At 52.9% G+C, this 19,020-nt stretch overlaps 2 non-coding genes across 2 annotated transcripts; both read left to right on the top strand.

Moving 5' to 3' along the window:
• Window positions 1-2,557: 2,557 nt before the first annotated feature.
• On the top strand, window positions 2,558-3,380 carry LOC144453300 (small subunit ribosomal RNA). The gene has a single exon (XR_013482410.1). It is a non-coding gene; the product is annotated as a small subunit ribosomal RNA (ribosomal RNA).
• A 14,612-nt stretch (window positions 3,381-17,992) lies between these two features.
• LOC144453301 (small subunit ribosomal RNA) lies at window positions 17,993-18,815 on the top strand. Its single transcript, XR_013482411.1, has one exon. It is a non-coding gene; the product is annotated as a small subunit ribosomal RNA (ribosomal RNA).
• Window positions 18,816-19,020: the final 205 nt, after the last annotated feature.

Genomic DNA, 19,020 nt, shown 5'->3' on the forward strand with positions numbered 1-19,020 from the left:
CAGGACTCGCGGGGTGAGCCTTATTCCCTCTCCTCACCAACGAATCTGTAGCACCCGTCCCCTTTCTAATGAAGACTCTAGCTCTCACCATAACGATCCTTGGCCTCGCCCTCAGTGCCGAGATGGCCTCCCAGAGTTCATCCCCCTTTACCGCCCGAAGCCAAGCCGTAAACCAACCGCGGAACTTCACCGCTGGCCTATGGTTCTTCTCAGACGTTGTTCACCTTGCCAAGTCCCTCCTGTTCCTTCATACCAGTCAAACCCGCATCACACGGCTCTTTGACCTTGGATGAGGAGAACGTCTAGGCGCTCAGGGAGCAGGCTCCCTCATGAAGTTCCTATCACAACAAACACGATTTTTCCAATCAGGTATCATAACACAATACGTCGTCATCGCCCTAGTCACTACTATCCTAACCTTAGCTATGGCCGACATTTACTACGACTATTCGATAAAGCCACCCGTTTATTTCCACAATCTTGAATACTGAACCAACGTCGAACAGCCTGAATGACTCCTCCCAGTAGAGGCGATCGAAAGGAGGCTTCCCGCAAAGTACCTTGAAGGATCGCTGAAAAAGCCGATGAAATAGTCAAGGAAAATTAAGAAAGAAGGCCTCCGTAACCGTACCTTTTGCATCATGGTCTAGCCACTCCCCCGGCACCACAGCCTCCCCCCGAAATCGGACGATCTACTCCTGCCCAGCCAAGCTTCCCCGTCTCTGTCGCAATAGAGTGGGGCGAGGTGGGAGTAGCGGTGAAACGCCAATCGCGTCCGATGATAGCTGGTTGTCCCCGAAACAAGTAGAAGCTTCACACGCAACCTAGCGATGAAAGGGGCTTAAGGATAAGCCTAACCCCCAAGATAGAAACAACTACAAACCTAAATAAGGCCAGCAAAAATCCACTCCCTTCAACAGTAGGCCTAGAAGCAGCCACCCAGACCGCGTTAAAGCCCATGAAACCCTTTACCAAAAATAATTGCCACAACCGCCAAATTCACCTTAGAGGACTAAAATTTTATAACTAAAGATTCTGCTAGAACTAGTAACTCCCGTCCCCCCCGCCTAAGCATACGAACTCTAACCAAGGACGAGCCGCCCCCGCCCACACAAACTTCTAAAAAGTAGCCACTCCACCGTGAACTCCAACTCAGGAGGGACCCCTCTACCATAACTAGGGAGAAGGAACTCGGCAAACCAAACCCCGCCTGTTTACCAAAAACATCGCCCCCCGGCACCCTAACATGGGGGGTACTGCCTGCCCGGTGAATTTTTCAACGGCCGCGGTATTCTGACCGTGCGAAGGTAGCGCAATCACTAGTTCTCTAAATAAGGACCTGTATGAATGGCAACACGAGGGTTTAACTGTCTCCTCCCTATATACCTAAACTTCTCTGGCGGTGCAAAAGCCGCCATACCAGCGCCAGACGAGAAGACCCTATCGAGCTTAAGGGCCTAATAGAGTAGACGCAGAAAGAGTAAACACACCCTTTCACCTACTTCTTTCCCCGCCCTTCGGTTGGGGCAACCACGGAGACAACCCATCCTCCGACCCGACATGTAAAGACATCACGTCTCGACGGAAAAAATGATCCGGCACCCCAAACAACGAACAAAGTTACCGTAGGGATAACAGCGTAATTCCCCCTAAGAGCCCACATTGACGGGGGAGCTTGCGACCTCGATGTTGGATCGGGGAACCCTGACGGTGCAGCCGCTTTCAAAGGTTGGTCTGTTCGACCATTAAAACCCCACGTGATCTGAGTTCAGACCGGCGAGAGCCAGGTCGGATTCTATCTACGCAAAATACCCCCCTAAGTACGAAAGGACAAGGGTGGTCAGGTCCCCCTTACAGGTAAACCTGCGCTAGAGTGGCAGAAAGGTAATGCGAAGGACTTAGGATCCTCTATAGGAGGCTCAATTCCTCCCTTTAGCTCAAAGGGAAGAGGATTGAACTCTCACCACCCGCCCCCAAAGCGGATATTCTCATTTAACTACCCTCTGACACCGCACGCAATGCACCACAACTAAGCCCACGAACTATGCAGAGCACCACAAACAAGCAGACAAACAAACCAAACCCCGCCACAAGAATCCCAACCCATAAAGACTCGTAAAGACTTGACACGCCAACCAGATCTGGCTGCAATACTACCCCAGACATCATCACCCCGTTCCCTCCCTCTCCTCAAATCCCCACTACAACCCCCACCACTCCCGCTAACAACACCACCTGACCACGCCCCACACTAGGGTAACGCTCGGCCGCCAGCGCGGCTGAATAAGCAAAAACAACCAGCATCCCCCCCAAGTATATAAGAAACAGCACAAGACCAAGAAAAGCCCCTCCCTGTAAGACAATGAACCCGCTAAAACCACACGTAACCACCACTAAACCAAGAGCACTAAAATAGGGGGAACGACTCACACAAACAAGTACACCACCACTGCTAACTAGAAATGATAGGATAAAGATCACGTTTTTTGTGTAGAGATAGCTTAATAAGAGTAAAGCACTGAAAATGCTTAGGCAGGCGTTAGAATCCCCTTCTTTACAGCAACTTGATCCTAATTGCCCGAATAACTATGTGACTTCTTACATGCTAGCAGACTTGCAACACCCAATACCCCCCCGCAGTGAGCAACATTGGGCAATGGGCGCCAGCCCGACCCAGAAATACGCAATCTTCGCGTCGGCAAATCTCTGTGCCAGCCGCCGCGGCTATACGAGAGACGCAAGTTAACGGTCCCCGGCGTAAAGAGGGCTAAGCTGTCCTTGGGAGATAAATCTTCTTACCGCTGTCGCACGCCTTGCAAGAAGCAGAAAACTCCCCACACCAAGGCAACCCCCCAAAGCCGGAACAGAAACCGGGATTAGATACCCCGCTATCTCCTGCCTCCACACGCCTCACCCCCACTCCACCAGAAAACTAACCACAAAGTGAAAAACTCAAAGGAATTGGCGGTGCCTTAGACCCAACCAGAGGAGCCTGCCCTTTAAACCGATAATCCGCGCTATACCTCACCAACCCTAGAACCCCTCAGCCTGTATATCCTCGTCGCCAGCTTACCCTGTGAAGACCCATAAGTAGGCCCAACAGCACCCCACGGACGTCAGATCGAGATGCAGCCAATGAGTTGGAACAGGTGGGCTACAATCCTCCCCCGTGACGGATTAACCCTCTCCCCTTGAAACAGGGATATGAAGTAGGATTTGGCCGTAATTAAGAAAACCACACCCTAATGAAGCCGGCCCTAAGGTGCGTACACATCGCCCGTCACTCTCCTCGTGAAACCCAATCCCCCTAAACTACGTCATCTAAAGAGGAGGTAAGTCGTAACAAAGTAGGCGTACTGGAAAGTGCGCCTGGCACCGGGCCGTAGCCAAAAAGTAAGGCCTCTTGCTTACACCAAGACACCTGCCTGTGCAATTCAGGCCGGCCCGTGCCATTGAAGCAGAACGGCTTATGCAGAAGACTTAAGCTCTCCCCCTGTGGGTTCAATTCCCACCAATTGCTATGCTCTGATTAGTTATTACCGTCGCCCACGCCCTGCTCCTCATTGTCCCCGTCCTCCTGGCCGTGGCATTCATCACCCTCGGTGAACGAAAGGTCCTAGGCTACATGCAGTTCCGAAAGGGTCCCACGATCGTCGGCCCCTATGGGCTTCTCCAGCCTATAGCCGACGGAGTAAAGCTATTTGTTAAGGAGCCCACCAAGCCTACAACAGCTTCTCCCCACCTATTCCTACTCTGTCCTATAATTGCCCTTACCATAGCCCTCACACTCTGGACTCCCACCCCCCTCCCCTTGCAGTTCTCCTCAGTTAACCTCTCCCTAATCCTAATCCTCACCCTCTCCAGCCTGGCTGTTTACACGATTTTAGGCGCCGGGTGATCCTCAAACTCAAACTACGCACTAATAGGCTCAATCCGGGCCGTAGCCCAAACAATCTCCTATGAAGTAAGCCTTGGCCTTATAGTCCTATGTGTAGTGGTTCTCTCCGGCAGCTTTAACCTAACCACAACCACAGAGGCCCAAGAACTCTCCTGATTCCTCCTGACCTGCGCTCCCATCTGCTTTATCTGATACGTGTCCACCTTAGCAGAGACAAACCGAGCCCCCTTCGACCTCACAGAAGGAGAATCTGAACTCGTTTCCGGCTTCAACGTAGAGTACTCCGGCGGCCCTTTTGCCCTCTTCTTCTTGGCAGAGTACTCTAACATAATATTTATGAACGTCCTTTCAACCATCCTTTTTCTAGGCGGCGGCACCCCCCTACTAGACTGACCACAAATTGTTCTAATATCCCTGAAGGCCACACTCCTATCCTTCGTTTTCCTTTGGGTGCGAGCCGCATATCCCCGGTTCCGTTACGACCAACTAATGCACCTGGCCTGGAAGACCTTCCTCCCCTTCACCCTAGGTCTTCTCATTCTGCTCTCTGCCATCCCACTAGCCCTAGATTTCCTCCCCCCCTACTAGAAAGAGGGGTTTTGATCCCCCCCTTAGGAGATCAAAACTCCTCGTGCTCCCGCTACACTACCTTCTAAGAATTTGTTCCTAAGTGCTAAAGGATTCTGGCCGATAACCAGACCGCTGGGGGTTAAACTCCCCTCAAATTCCAGGCAGGATAAGCTAGGCAAGCTAGTGGGCTCATGACCCAAAAACGGAGGGCTAAATTCCCCCTCCTGCTAAATGAGCCCAACACTTTTAGCCCCCCTTTTAATCACCATCACATTAGGAACCTCAATAGTCTTAGTTAGTTCTAACTGGTTCGTAATATGACTGGGTCTAGAAATAAACACCCTCGCTTTCCTTCCTCTCCTGATAACTACACACCACCCCCGCGCCACAGAAGCAGCCACCAAGTACTTTCTAGTACAAGCACTGGCATCCGCTCTTCTCCTATTTGCCGGCCTTACACAGGCCTACCTTTTAAACACCTGATCAATACACGCCCCCCTACCAATCCCCACCATGATTATTATTATATTCGCCGCGAGCCTCAAGATGGCCATAGCCCCCTGTCACACCTGACTCCCGGACGTCCTGCAAGCCCTCCCCTACTGAACCGGACTTATCCTCTCCACGTGGCAAAAGATCGCCCCCTTTTATATTATAACGGTCCTCCCCCCCCAAATCTCATGAACCTTCCTGGCACTGGGAGTATTCTCAGCTCTAGTCGGAGGCTGAGGCGGCCTCAATCAAACCCAGGTCCGGAAGCTACTAGCCTTCTCTTCTATAGCCCACCTCGGATGGGTTATGGCGGTTCTTCCCCTCTCCCCGCAGCTAAGTACCCTCAACCTTGTTATTTACTTCTCCATCAACCTTGCCCTCTTCGCCACCCTCATCCTTCTAAACGCCCCCAACCTTGCCGACCTCACTAACTCGGCGAGTATAGCTCCATGACTTACAGCCCTCACCCTCCTCACCCTCCTCTCTCTTGGGGGATTACCCCCCCTTACTGGCTTTATTGGAAAGTGACTAATACTTCAAGAACTCGCCAATAACCTCGCCCTACTGACCAGCCTCTCTTTAATAGCGGCAAGCCTGATTAGCCTCTTCTTTTACCTCCGCGTTACCTACGCAATCACTCTTACAATACCCCCCCAGCACACTATCGCCACCCTCTCCTGGCGGTCGTCACGGAACCCTCAAAGTCGGCCCCACCTGCCAACCCTCATTACCCTCGGCACGTCCGGACTCCTCTTCACCTCCGCATGGCTCCCCCTGTTCTTCTAAATAGGCAGGATACGACCCTGCATCTCCTGGTTAACAGCCAGGCGCTTCTCTCAACGCTCCTACTTAGAGGTTTAGGTTAAAGAAAACCATTGGCCTTCAAAGTCAACAATGAAAGTGCGACTCCTTCAACCTCTGTAGGCTCCGGGAGTTAAACCCGAATCACCTGCCTGCAAAACAGGTATTTTATTAAACTAAACCCACAGACTCTGGCACCTTCCGTGCGTCTGGGGATTTGCAATCCCCCATTTTTACTAAACTACAAAGCCTGACAGCAGAAGGACTTAAACCCCCATAAAATGGACTTACAATCCACCGCCTATCCTCGGCCATACTGCCTGAACTTCAATCGCTGGTTATTCTCCACCAACCACAAGGACATCGGGACCCTCTACTTCCTCCTCGGAGCTTGAGCCGGAATGATTGGCACCGGGCTCAGCATCCTCATCCGCGCTGAACTCGCCCAGCCCGGCCCACTCCTCGGCGACGATCAAATTTATAACGTAATCGTCACAGCCCACGCCTTCGTCATGATCTTTTTCATGGTAATGCCTATAATGATCGGGGGCTTTGGAAACTGACTCCTACCCCTTATGTTAGGCGCACCGGATATGGCATTCCCCCGCCTTAATAACATGAGCTTCTGACTGCTCCCGCCCGCCTTCCTTCTTCTTCTCTCCTCCTCGGGGGTCGAAAGCGGCGTAGGCACCGGCTGGACTGTATATCCCCCCCTTGCAGGGAACCTCGCCCACGCAGGAGGCTCCGTCGATCTTGCCATCTTCTCCCTTCATCTCGCAGGCATTTCCTCAATCCTTGGGGCAATTAATTTCATGACCACCGTCATTAACATGCGGGCACCCGGCATTCGATTTGACCGCCTACCCCTCTTTGTATGATCAATTTTTATTACCGTCATTCTACTACTTCTCTCCCTCCCAGTCCTAGCTGGGGCCATTACCATGCTCCTCACCGACCGAAACTTAAACACCACCTTCTTCGATCCGGCCGGAGGGGGGGACCCCGTATTGTACCAACACCTGTTTTGATTCTTTGGTCACCCGGAAGTTTATATCCTTATTCTCCCCGGATTCGGCATAGTCTCCCACGTAATCGCCTACTACTCTGGTAAGAAGGAACCCTTCGGCTACCTGGGCATGGTCTACGCCATGTCCGCCATTGGGGTCCTGGGATTCCTCGTCTGAGCCCACCACATGTTTACCGTGGGGATGGACGTTGACACCCGCGCCTACTTTACCGCCGCCACAATGGTCATAGCAGTGCCCACGGGCATAAAGATCTTCAGCTGATTAGCAACCCTTCACGGATCGGCCCTACAATGAGAAACACCCCTCCTTTGAGCCATTGGCTTTGTATTTCTATTTACCGTAGGAGGCCTTACGGGTATCGTACTATCAAACTCCTCCCTAGATGTTGTACTCCACGACACATACTACGTCGTTGCCCACTTCCACTACGTACTGTCCATGGGGGCCGTCTTCGCAATCTTCGCAGGATTCATTCACTGATTCCCTCTCTTTACTGGCCTAACCCTACACCCAGTTTGAACAAAGTTCCACTTCTGAATTATGTTCGCAGGAGTCAACCTAACCTTTTTCCCTCAACATTTCCTAGGCCTGGCAGGCATGCCCCGCCGATACTCTGACTACCCCGATGCCTACACCACCTGAAACACCCTCTCCTCAGTCGGCTCAATCGTCTCCCTTGCATCTGTGGTAATCTTCGTCGCTATCTTATGAGAGGCCTTCGCCAGCCAGCGACTCACCCAACGCCCGGCCTTTATCCCGGTAGCAGCCGAGTGACACCACGAGCTCCCTCCCGCTCACCACACCTACGAAGAACTCCCACTAGTATTCCAACCCCAAAAGTAAGGGACGAGGAGACTTGCACTCCTATCTAACTGGTTTCAAGCCAGCCACATACTCTCTGCCACATCCCTACGAGAGGTTAGTTAAACCATAACCCTGGCCTGTCAGACCAGCATCGCCGGTTGAACCCCGGCACCACTCAAGTGGCCACCTGAGCTCAACTCGGATTCCAAGACGCAGCCTCCCCCATCATGGAAGAACTAATCTACTTCCACGATCACGCCTTAGTCATTCTAACTCTCATCACAATAGTGGTTTTTTATGGCCTTATCTCCCTCACTACTAATACCTTTACCAACCGCCTACTCCTAGAAAGCCACCACATAGAAACTGTCTGGACTATCGTCCCCGCCATCATCCTCATCTTTCTCGCCCTTCCCTCTCTTCGACTACTCTATATTATGGAAGAACTCAACGACCCCCACCTTACTATAAAGGCCATAGGCCACCAATGATACTGAAGCTATGAATACACAGACTACCGAGACCTAGAGTTTGACTCTTACATGATCCCCACCCAAGAACTCCGCCCCGGCCAACCGCGGCTCCTAGAGGTCGACAACCGCCTGGTTACACCCACACACAGCCCCATCCGCGTCCTCACAACCTCTGCAGACGTCCTGCACGCCTGAACGATCCCCTCCCTTGGATTAAAGATGGACGCCGTCCCAGGTCGCCTGAACCAGCTGTCTTTTCTTGCCCCTCGCTCGGGGGTTTTCTACGGACAATGTTCCGAGATCTGTGGTGCAAACCACAGCTTCATGCCCATAGTCCTAGAATCCGTCCCCCTTCCCACGTTCGAAACTTGGGCCTCCTCTCTCCTAGAATAACTCCAATAAGCTTAGAGGAAGCAGTAGACTCTTAATCTATCCTGGGTAGAAGCCCGACTACCATTGGGGAGTGCCTCAACTAGCCCCGAATTTCTGAGCCGCGAACTTCATCACCATCTGAGCCCTACTGGTCACGATCACCATAACCATAACCTCTCTTCACCTACCCTCCTCCCCCACCCCCTCCCCCACACTATCCCAACAAGACTCCCCCCTATGGCCATGAACCTAAGCTTATTTGACCAATTTAACCCTCCCGTAGTACTCCTACTACCCATGATCACACTCGCCACCATCGTCGCTCCCGCCTGAATCTCCCTCACCTTCTCCCCCAACTGAGTAACCACCCGAACTACCTTTGCATTTTCCACCTTAGCTACCAACCTGCCCGCCCTAGTCCTCCGGGCCGCAGGGCCCCACTCCGCCCCCTGAGCCGCCCCTATATTCGCCCTGTTTGTGACCCTCCTTTCCATTAACCTTCTAGGCCTTATCCCCCACTCCTTTACCCCAACCAGCCACCTATCCCTAACACTTAGCCTAGCCCTCCCACTCTGACTTGGTGCCACAATCCTTGGCTTCCGCCGCAACTTCAACTACCGCCTCAGCCACCTAGTCCCCCAAGGGACCCCAGGATTTCTGATCCCCCTAATGGTTTGAATTGAGGCCCTGAGCCTCCTGGCCCAACCCATTGCCCTAGCCCTACGGCTCGCAGCCAACCTAACAGCAGGACACCTCCTTATTTTCCTCCTCTCTGCCACCGCCTGGCTCCTCACCCCCATAATGCCCGTAACCGGCACCCTCACTAGCGTCGTCCTTGTTCTACTATTCCTCCTAGAGATCGCCGTAGCTTGCATCCAAGCCTACGTCTTTACCGCCCTCACTTCTTTCTACCTACAGCAAAACCTTACCTAATCATGACAGGACCCATCCGAAAGACCCACCCCCTCCTCTCCATCGCCAACAGTGCCCTAGTGGACCTCCCCTCTCCCAGCAACCTCTCCGCATGGTGAAACTTCGGCTCCCTCCTTGGCCTTTGCCTAATTATACAAATCCTCACTGGCTTGTTTCTGGCCATGCACTACACCGCCGACATATCCTTAGCCTTCTCCTCCGTAGCCCACATCTGTCGAGACGTCAACTACGGATGACTCCTCCGCAACACCCACGCCAACGGAGGCTCCATGTTTTTTATCTGCCTTTACCTCCACATAGGCCGCGGCCTATACTATGGCTCCTACGTCAACCAAGAGGCTTGGAACATAGGGATAATCCTCCTCATCGCCACGATGGCCACAGCCTTCCTCGGCTACGTCCTACCCTGAGGCCAAATGTCCTTTTGGGGGGCCACAGTAATAACCAATCTGTTCTCCGCCATCCCCTACATAGGCCCGGACCTCGTACAATGATTATGAGGGGGATTCTCCGTAAGCAACGCCACCCTCACTCGATTCTTCGCCTTCCACTTTCTCCTCCCGTTCGTGATCGCGGCCCTGTCCATACTACATCTCCTATTCCTCCACGAGACGGGCTCAAACAACCCCACCGGCCTCAACTCGAATGTGGATAAGGTTGCATTCCACACTTACTTCTCCTATAAGGACGTCTTTGGATTCCTCGTACTAATCCTCCTACTCGCCACCCTCGCACTATTCTTCCCTACCGCCCTCTCAGACCCGGAAAACTTCACCCCCGCCAACCCTCTAGTAACCCCAGTTCACATCCAGCCCGAGTGATACTTCCTCTTCGCCTACGCCATCCTACGCTCCATCCCCAACAAGCTTGGGGGAGTCGTGGCACTCTTTGCCTCAATCCTAATACTATTTCTCGTTCCCATCCTTCACACCTCCAAGCACCAAGGCTCGGCCTTCCGGCCCGCCACCCAAGTCCTAATATGAACCCTCATTGCTAACACCCTACTTCTGACTTGGATCGGAGGCCAGCCCGTAGAAGAACCCTTCATACAAGTAGGCCAGGCTGCCTCAGCCATTTACTTCGCCATTTTCCTCGTCCTAATCCCTCTCGCCGGGATACTGGAGGACCTCATCCTGTTTAATCCAAACTCCCCCCCTACCCCCTGCCTTATTAGTATAGTCCGTACGGCTGACTTCCAATCAGCAAACCCCACACAGTGTGGGATAAGGCACCATGACCCAACAACACCCCTACCACCTAGTAGACCAAAGCCCATGACCCCTTACTGGTGCCGCTGGCGCCCTCTTCACCACCGTAGGCCTTGTAGTTTGATTCCATTTCAGTAACCCCATGCTAGTTCTATTTGGGCTTATAATAATACTTATCACCATGTACCAATGGTGGCGCGACGTGTCCCGGGAAGCTACCTTCCAGGGCCACCACACTCTCCCAGTGGGCCTAGGCCTGCGCTGGGGAATGATCCTCTTCATAACCTCGGAAGTTCTATTCTTCTTCGCCTTCTTTTGGGCTTTCTTCCACAGCAGCCTCGCCCCCACCCCCGAACTAGGTGGACACTGACCCCCAACCGGTATAGAAACCCTTAACCCCTTCCACGTCCCTCTCCTCAACACCGCCGTCCTACTCGCCTCCGGCGTCACCGTCACCTGAGCCCACCATAGCCTCCTGGCAGGCAATCGCGCAGAGGCCTCTCAGGCCCTTGCCCTAACCGTCACCCTCGGCCTCTATTTCACAGCCCTCCAGCTCTTTGAGTACATACAGGCCCCCTTTACCATAGCAGATTCAGCCTACGGCTCCACATTTTTTGTCGCCACAGGCTTCCACGGACTCCATGTGATAATAGGCTCCTCATTCCTCTCCGTCTGCCTCCTCCGCCAGATCCGATTTCACTTCTCAAACAACCACCACTTCGGGTTCGAGGCCGCAGCCTGGTACTGGCATTTCGTCGACGTCGTATGGCTATTCCTATTTGTTTCCATCTACTGATGGGGATCCTAACCCCCCCGCCTTTGTAGTTGAACTACAACAGCAGCCTTTCAGACTGCCAGTCCGGGTTAAACCCCCGGCAGACGCTCGCCCCGGAAGCTTCCCCAGCTTACAGCTTCGGTCTTGTAAACCGCAGAGGGAGGTTGAAATCCTCCCCGAGGCCAGACAACCCCCATGAACTCCCTCCTCCTCTTCCTCCTCATCGCCACAGCCCTCTCCATTGTTCTCTCCATCGTCGGCCACCGCCTCCCCACCCGAGACGCAGACCAGGAAAAGCTATCCCCATACGAATGCGGGTTCGACCCGAAGGCAGCCGCTCGCTTGCCCTTTTCCCTCCGATTCTTCCTTGTGGCCATCCTCTTTCTACTTTTTGACCTCGAAATCGCCCTACTGCTCCCTCTCCCAACCGCCTTAGCCGCCCGGGACCCGCAGCCGGGCTTCGCCCTAGCCGCAGCCATCTTGGGAATCCTTACCCTCGGCCTCATCTACGAATGACTCGAAGGCGGCCTTGAATGGGCAGAATAGCCCAACGCCACCCCAGACAGCGACACAAACCCCAACAACCCCTGAGGGTTAGCCTAACGTAAGGCATTTGATTTCGGCTCAAAAGATCCTGGCTCAACCCCAGACCCTCCGGGAGGAGAGAAGTCCGGGAGGGGGGTCTTTCAAAAGACCCCCCTCCCCTCACCCCCCCCCCTCCGGGGGCTAGGACCCTAAAGAAACCTATCTTTTTTATGCTAACCCCCCTCAAAAAGGACCAGCCACACAAAAAACCTTAAGGATCCGGCCTGACTTCGGCTCAGGCACGACTGGTAAGCAGTCACCCTTACATGACACCACTCACACTCTCTTTCACCACCTTCTTCCTGGGGAGCCTTGGCCTTGCCCTTAACCGCGCCCACCTCCTCTCTGCCTTACTCTGCCTGGAACTACTGCTCGTATCCCTCTTCTCAGGTCTTGCACTTTGGGCTACCAGTATCCTCAGCGGCCCATTTGCCCCCACCACCACGCTCCTTCTCGCCCTATCTGCCTGCGAAGCAAGCGCTGGACTTGCACTCCTTGTCTCCATCTCACGCACCCACGGAGAAGACTTAATCCGGACCTTAAGCCTACTACAATGCTAACAGTACTCTTTATTTCTTTAGCCATCGCTATCTCCTCGAAGATCACCCCCCTACAATACTTGTGGCGAAGCCTAATTATCCAATCCTCCATTCTTACCATTATATCACTACCCATCCTACTAACCAACCACACTGCAAGCCACTGGCACTCTCTCTCATTTGGCATGGCCGTCGACTCACTCTCTGCCCCCCTCATCATCCTCTCCATCTGGTTACTACCCCTCACCCTAATCGCCTGCCACCGCCACCTCCAGCGAGAATACCGACATTATCAGCGAACCAACACTATACTCCTCTCCTCCCTCACCTTCATGTTAGTCGCCACATTTTCAGCCCTAGACATGATGCTGTTCTACATTGCCTTTGAAGCTACCCTCATTCCCACTATCATTTTAATAACACGCTGAGGCCGGCAAATGGCACGACTCCGCGCGGGCACTTACTTCCTATTTTATACCCTCTTTGGCTCTATGCCCTTACTGATGAGTATCCTCACCTTTTGGTGCTTCTGCTCCACCACCTGCATTCCTACCATTATCCTATTTCACACTCTCGCCGACGACGTCCCGTTCACCATCCTCGTAGTTTGGTGATTTATGTCAATCTTAGCATTCCTGGCTAAGCTCCCCATCTACGGCACTCATCTCTGGCTCCCAAAGGCACACGTAGAAGCCCCCATCGCAGGCTCCATGGTTCTAGCCGCCATCCTACTAAAGCTCGGCGGCTACGGTTTGACTCGATTCACCTGTATATTTTGATACCCAGCGGCCCTCACCTCCTCGCCACTCATAACCCTCTGTGTCTGAGGCGCCCTAGCTACTAGCCTCATCTGCATCCGGCAAACAGATATGAAGGCCCTAATCGCCTACTCTTCCGTTGGCCATATGAGCCTCGTGGCCGCCGGCATCTTTACCCAAACCCCCTGGGGAGTTCACGGAGCCCTCGTACTCATGATCGCTCACGGCCTAGTTTCCTCTTGCCTGTTTTGTCTGGCCAACCTATCTTACGAGCGAACTCATACCCGCACCCTCGCCCTAAACCGAGGCTTGAAGCTTCTTATGCCCTTATTAACCGTTTGATGAATATTTACCGCCGCCGCCAACATGGGACTCCCACCCCTCCCCAGCCTGATCGGAGAACTTTTCATAGTAACCGCCCTAGTTAGCTGGAACCCCTGAACCGTCCTAATTACAGGAATAAGCGCCGTCTTTAGCGCCATCTATTCCCTATACCTGCTTCAAACCTCCCAGCACTCAGACCACCCACAGTACTTAAAGAAGATCCCACCAATCTTCACCCTCGAACACCTATGCATTGCACTACACCTTGTACCTCTTGCCCTAATTACCCTAAAGCCAGAAATCATATGCCTCGTATGGGTTACGTAGGTTAAAGAAACCATTAGTCTGTGGCACTAAAGACGGCGGTTAGACTCCGCCCGCACCCCGAAGGTTAATAGGATTAAGGGTAGATTGCTAATCTTACCCTTCCTCGGTTCGACCCCGCGGAACCCTCGATGACACTACACATCCCCACCCTGTTCGCCACCTGCTTCACCTCCGTTATAGTTCTGCTAGCCCTGGGAATTGTAGTCCCCTCTCAACTACAACCAGCAAGCCTAAACAGCCTCCGACCTATAAACCCCCACCTCCTAATAACCAACCTTGTAAAGATGGCATTCATAGCCAGCACCCCACCCACCATTATAATACTCACCAACCATCAAATTATTACCAACACTCAGTGAACCTGATTTTCTCTAGAGACTTTTACACTCTCCCTAACCTTCCGCTACGACATCTACTCTATCGTATTCTGCTCCGTCGCACTCTTCATAACCTGGTGCATTTTAGAGTTTTCACTATATTACATGACAACGGACCCAAGCATCAACCTATTCTTCCGGTACCTGACAATCTTTCTACTCGCCATGATAATCCTTATCTCTGCGGGAAACATGTTTCAGCTGCTAATTGGCTGAGAAGGGGTTGGCTTCATGTCCTTCCTCCTAATAGGCTGATGATTTACTCGAAGCGACGCCAACACCGCAGCCCTCGCTGCCATTATATACAACCGCGCCGGTGACGTAGGGCTATTCCTCGCTGTTGGGTGACTCATCGTAACTACCTCAAACCTATCCATCGACTCCCTCGTTGCCATACTTTACCTCTACCCCTACGCCCCATACCTCTTCTTCCTTGGTTGCTTAATCGCATCGGCCGCCAAGTCCGCCCAGTTCGGCTTTCACCCTTGACTCCCCGCCGCAATGGAAGGTCCAACCCCCGTCTCGGCCCTCCTCCACAGCTCCACTATGGTGGTCGCCGGCGTCTTTCTCCTTATACGAGTCTCCCCCACCATGATACTTGCCTCACTTCAGAACCTAGTCCTATTCCTAGGAGCAATTACCGCCCTGTTTGCAGCCTCCTGCGCCATCTCCCAAAATGATATAAAGAAGATCATTGCCTACTCCACCACCAGCCAACTCGGCCTCATGGTGTTTGCCATAGGGCTAAACCTCCCCCTCCTGGCATTCTTCCACATCTGCACCCACGGATTCTTCAAGGCTATGTTGTTTCTTTGCTCAGGCTCCATCATCCACGCCCTCTCCAACGAGCAAGACCTCCGCAAGATGGGAGGCCTGGCCTTCTCCCTCCCCGTCACAAGCGCCTGCCTCACCCTCGGCAGCGCGGCCCTATTCGGCACCCCCTTCCTGGCCGGATTCTATTCAAAGGACCTTATTCTTGAAACGGCCGCCGCCTCCCCCACCAACCTTATTGCCTTCCTCCTGGTAATAGTTGCCACAGGATTGACCGCCGCCTACAGCGCCCGGATAATCTCAGCCGCATTTTCTCAGTCGGGCACCGTCCCCTCTCTCACCCCCGTATCAGAAGAATACCTCACCTTGACAAACCCCTTAAAGCGCCTGGCACTCGGCGCAGGACTCGCGGGGTGAGCCTTATTCCCTCTCCTCACCAACGAATCTGTAGCACCCGTCCCCTTTCTAATGAAGACTCTAGCTCTCACCATAACGATCCTTGGCCTCGCCCTCAGTGCCGAGATGGCCTCCCAGAGTTCATCCCCCTTTACCGCCCGAAGCCAAGCCGTAAACCAACCGCGGAACTTCACCGCTGGCCTATGGTTCTTCTCAGACGTTGTTCACCTTGCCAAGTCCCTCCTGTTCCTTCATACCAGTCAAACCCGCATCACACGGCTCTTTGACCTTGGATGAGGAGAACGTCTAGGCGCTCAGGGAGCAGGCTCCCTCATGAAGTTCCTATCACAACAAACACGATTTTTCCAATCAGGTATCATAACACAATACGTCGTCATCGCCCTAGTCACTACTATCCTAACCTTAGCTATGGCCGACATTTACTACGACTATTCGATAAAGCCACCCGTTTATTTCCACAATCTTGAATACTGAACCAACGTCGAACAGCCTGAATGACTCCTCCCAGTAGAGGCGATCGAAAGGAGGCTTCCCGCAAAGTACCTTGAAGGATCGCTGAAAAAGCCGATGAAATAGTCAAGGAAAATTAAGAAAGAAGGCCTCCGTAACCGTACCTTTTGCATCATGGTCTAGCCACTCCCCCGGCACCACAGCCTCCCCCCGAAATCGGACGATCTACTCCTGCCCAGCCAAGCTTCCCCGTCTCTGTCGCAATAGAGTGGGGCGAGGTGGGAGTAGCGGTGAAACGCCAATCGCGTCCGATGATAGCTGGTTGTCCCCGAAACAAGTAGAAGCTTCACACGCAACCTAGCGATGAAAGGGGCTTAAGGATAAGCCTAACCCCCAAGATAGAAACAACTACAAACCTAAATAAGGCCAGCAAAAATCCACTCCCTTCAACAGTAGGCCTAGAAGCAGCCACCCAGACCGCGTTAAAGCCCATGAAACCCTTTACCAAAAATAATTGCCACAACCGCCAAATTCACCTTAGAGGACTAAAATTTTATAACTAAAGATTCTGCTAGAACTAGTAACTCCCGTCCCCCCCGCCTAAGCATACGAACTCTAACCAAGGACGAGCCGCCCCCGCCCACACAAACTTCTAAAAAGTAGCCACTCCACCGTGAACTCCAACTCAGGAGGGACCCCTCTACCATAACTAGGGAGAAGGAACTCGGCAAACCAAACCCCGCCTGTTTACCAAAAACATCGCCCCCCGGCACCCTAACATGGGGGGTACTGCCTGCCCGGTGAATTTTTCAACGGCCGCGGTATTCTGACCGTGCGAAGGTAGCGCAATCACTAGTTCTCTAAATAAGGACCTGTATGAATGGCAACACGAGGGTTTAACTGTCTCCTCCCTATATACCTAAACTTCTCTGGCGGTGCAAAAGCCGCCATACCAGCGCCAGACGAGAAGACCCTATCGAGCTTAAGGGCCTAATAGAGTAGACGCAGAAAGAGTAAACACACCCTTTCACCTACTTCTTTCCCCGCCCTTCGGTTGGGGCAACCACGGAGACAACCCATCCTCCGACCCGACATGTAAAGACATCACGTCTCGACGGAAAAAATGATCCGGCACCCCAAACAACGAACAAAGTTACCGTAGGGATAACAGCGTAATTCCCCCTAAGAGCCCACATTGACGGGGGAGCTTGCGACCTCGATGTTGGATCGGGGAACCCTGACGGTGCAGCCGCTTTCAAAGGTTGGTCTGTTCGACCATTAAAACCCCACGTGATCTGAGTTCAGACCGGCGAGAGCCAGGTCGGATTCTATCTACGCAAAATACCCCCCTAAGTACGAAAGGACAAGGGTGGTCAGGTCCCCCTTACAGGTAAACCTGCGCTAGAGTGGCAGAAAGGTAATGCGAAGGACTTAGGATCCTCTATAGGAGGCTCAATTCCTCCCTTTAGCTCAAAGGGAAGAGGATTGAACTCTCACCACCCGCCCCCAAAGCGGATATTCTCATTTAACTACCCTCTGACACCGCACGCAATGCACCACAACTAAGCCCACGAACTATGCAGAGCACCACAAACAAGCAGACAAACAAACCAAACCCCGCCACAAGAATCCCAACCCATAAAGACTCGTAAAGACTTGACACGCCAACCAGATCTGGCTGCAATACTACCCCAGACATCATCACCCCGTTCCCTCCCTCTCCTCAAATCCCCACTACAACCCCCACCACTCCCGCTAACAACACCACCTGACCACGCCCCACACTAGGGTAACGCTCGGCCGCCAGCGCGGCTGAATAAGCAAAAACAACCAGCATCCCCCCCAAGTATATAAGAAACAGCACAAGACCAAGAAAAGCCCCTCCCTGTAAGACAATGAACCCGCTAAAACCACACGTAACCACCACTAAACCAAGAGCACTAAAATAGGGGGAACGACTCACACAAACAAGTACACCACCACTGCTAACTAGAAATGATAGGATAAAGATCACGTTTTTTGTGTAGAGATAGCTTAATAAGAGTAAAGCACTGAAAATGCTTAGGCAGGCGTTAGAATCCCCTTCTTTACAGCAACTTGATCCTAATTGCCCGAATAACTATGTGACTTCTTACATGCTAGCAGACTTGCAACACCCAATACCCCCCCGCAGTGAGCAACATTGGGCAATGGGCGCCAGCCCGACCCAGAAATACGCAATCTTCGCGTCGGCAAATCTCTGTGCCAGCCGCCGCGGCTATACGAGAGACGCAAGTTAACGGTCCCCGGCGTAAAGAGGGCTAAGCTGTCCTTGGGAGATAAATCTTCTTACCGCTGTCGCACGCCTTGCAAGAAGCAGAAAACTCCCCACACCAAGGCAACCCCCCAAAGCCGGAACAGAAACCGGGATTAGATACCCCGCTATCTCCTGCCTCCACACGCCTCACCCCCACTCCACCAGAAAACTAACCACAAAGTGAAAAACTCAAAGGAATTGGCGGTGCCTTAGACCCAACCAGAGGAGCCTGCCCTTTAAACCGATAATCCGCGCTATACCTCACCAACCCTAGAACCCCTCAGCCTGTATATCCTCGTCGCCAGCTTACCCTGTGAAGACCCATAAGTAGGCCCAACAGCACCCCACGGACGTCAGATCGAGATGCAGCCAATGAGTTGGAACAGGTGGGCTACAATCCTCCCCCGTGACGGATTAACCCTCTCCCCTTGAAACAGGGATATGAAGTAGGATTTGGCCGTAATTAAGAAAACCACACCCTAATGAAGCCGGCCCTAAGGTGCGTACACATCGCCCGTCACTCTCCTCGTGAAACCCAATCCCCCTAAACTACGTCATCTAAAGAGGAGGTAAGTCGTAACAAAGTAGGCGTACTGGAAAGTGCGCCTGGCACCGGGCCGTAGCCAAAAAGTAAGGCCTCTTGCTTACACCAAGACACCTGCCTGTGCAATTCAGGCCGGCCCGTGCCATTGAAGCAGAACGGCTTATGCAGAAGACTTAAGCTCTCCCCCTGTGGGTTCAATTCCCACCAATTGCTATGCTCTGATTAGTTATTACCGTCGCCCACGCCCTGCTCCTCATTGTCCCCGTCCTCCTGGCCGT

Source organism: Glandiceps talaboti, unplaced genomic scaffold, assembly GCF_964340395.1.
Source record: "Glandiceps talaboti unplaced genomic scaffold, keGlaTala1.1 scaffold_52, whole genome shotgun sequence".
NCBI lineage: Eukaryota > Metazoa > Hemichordata > Enteropneusta > Spengelidae > Glandiceps > Glandiceps talaboti.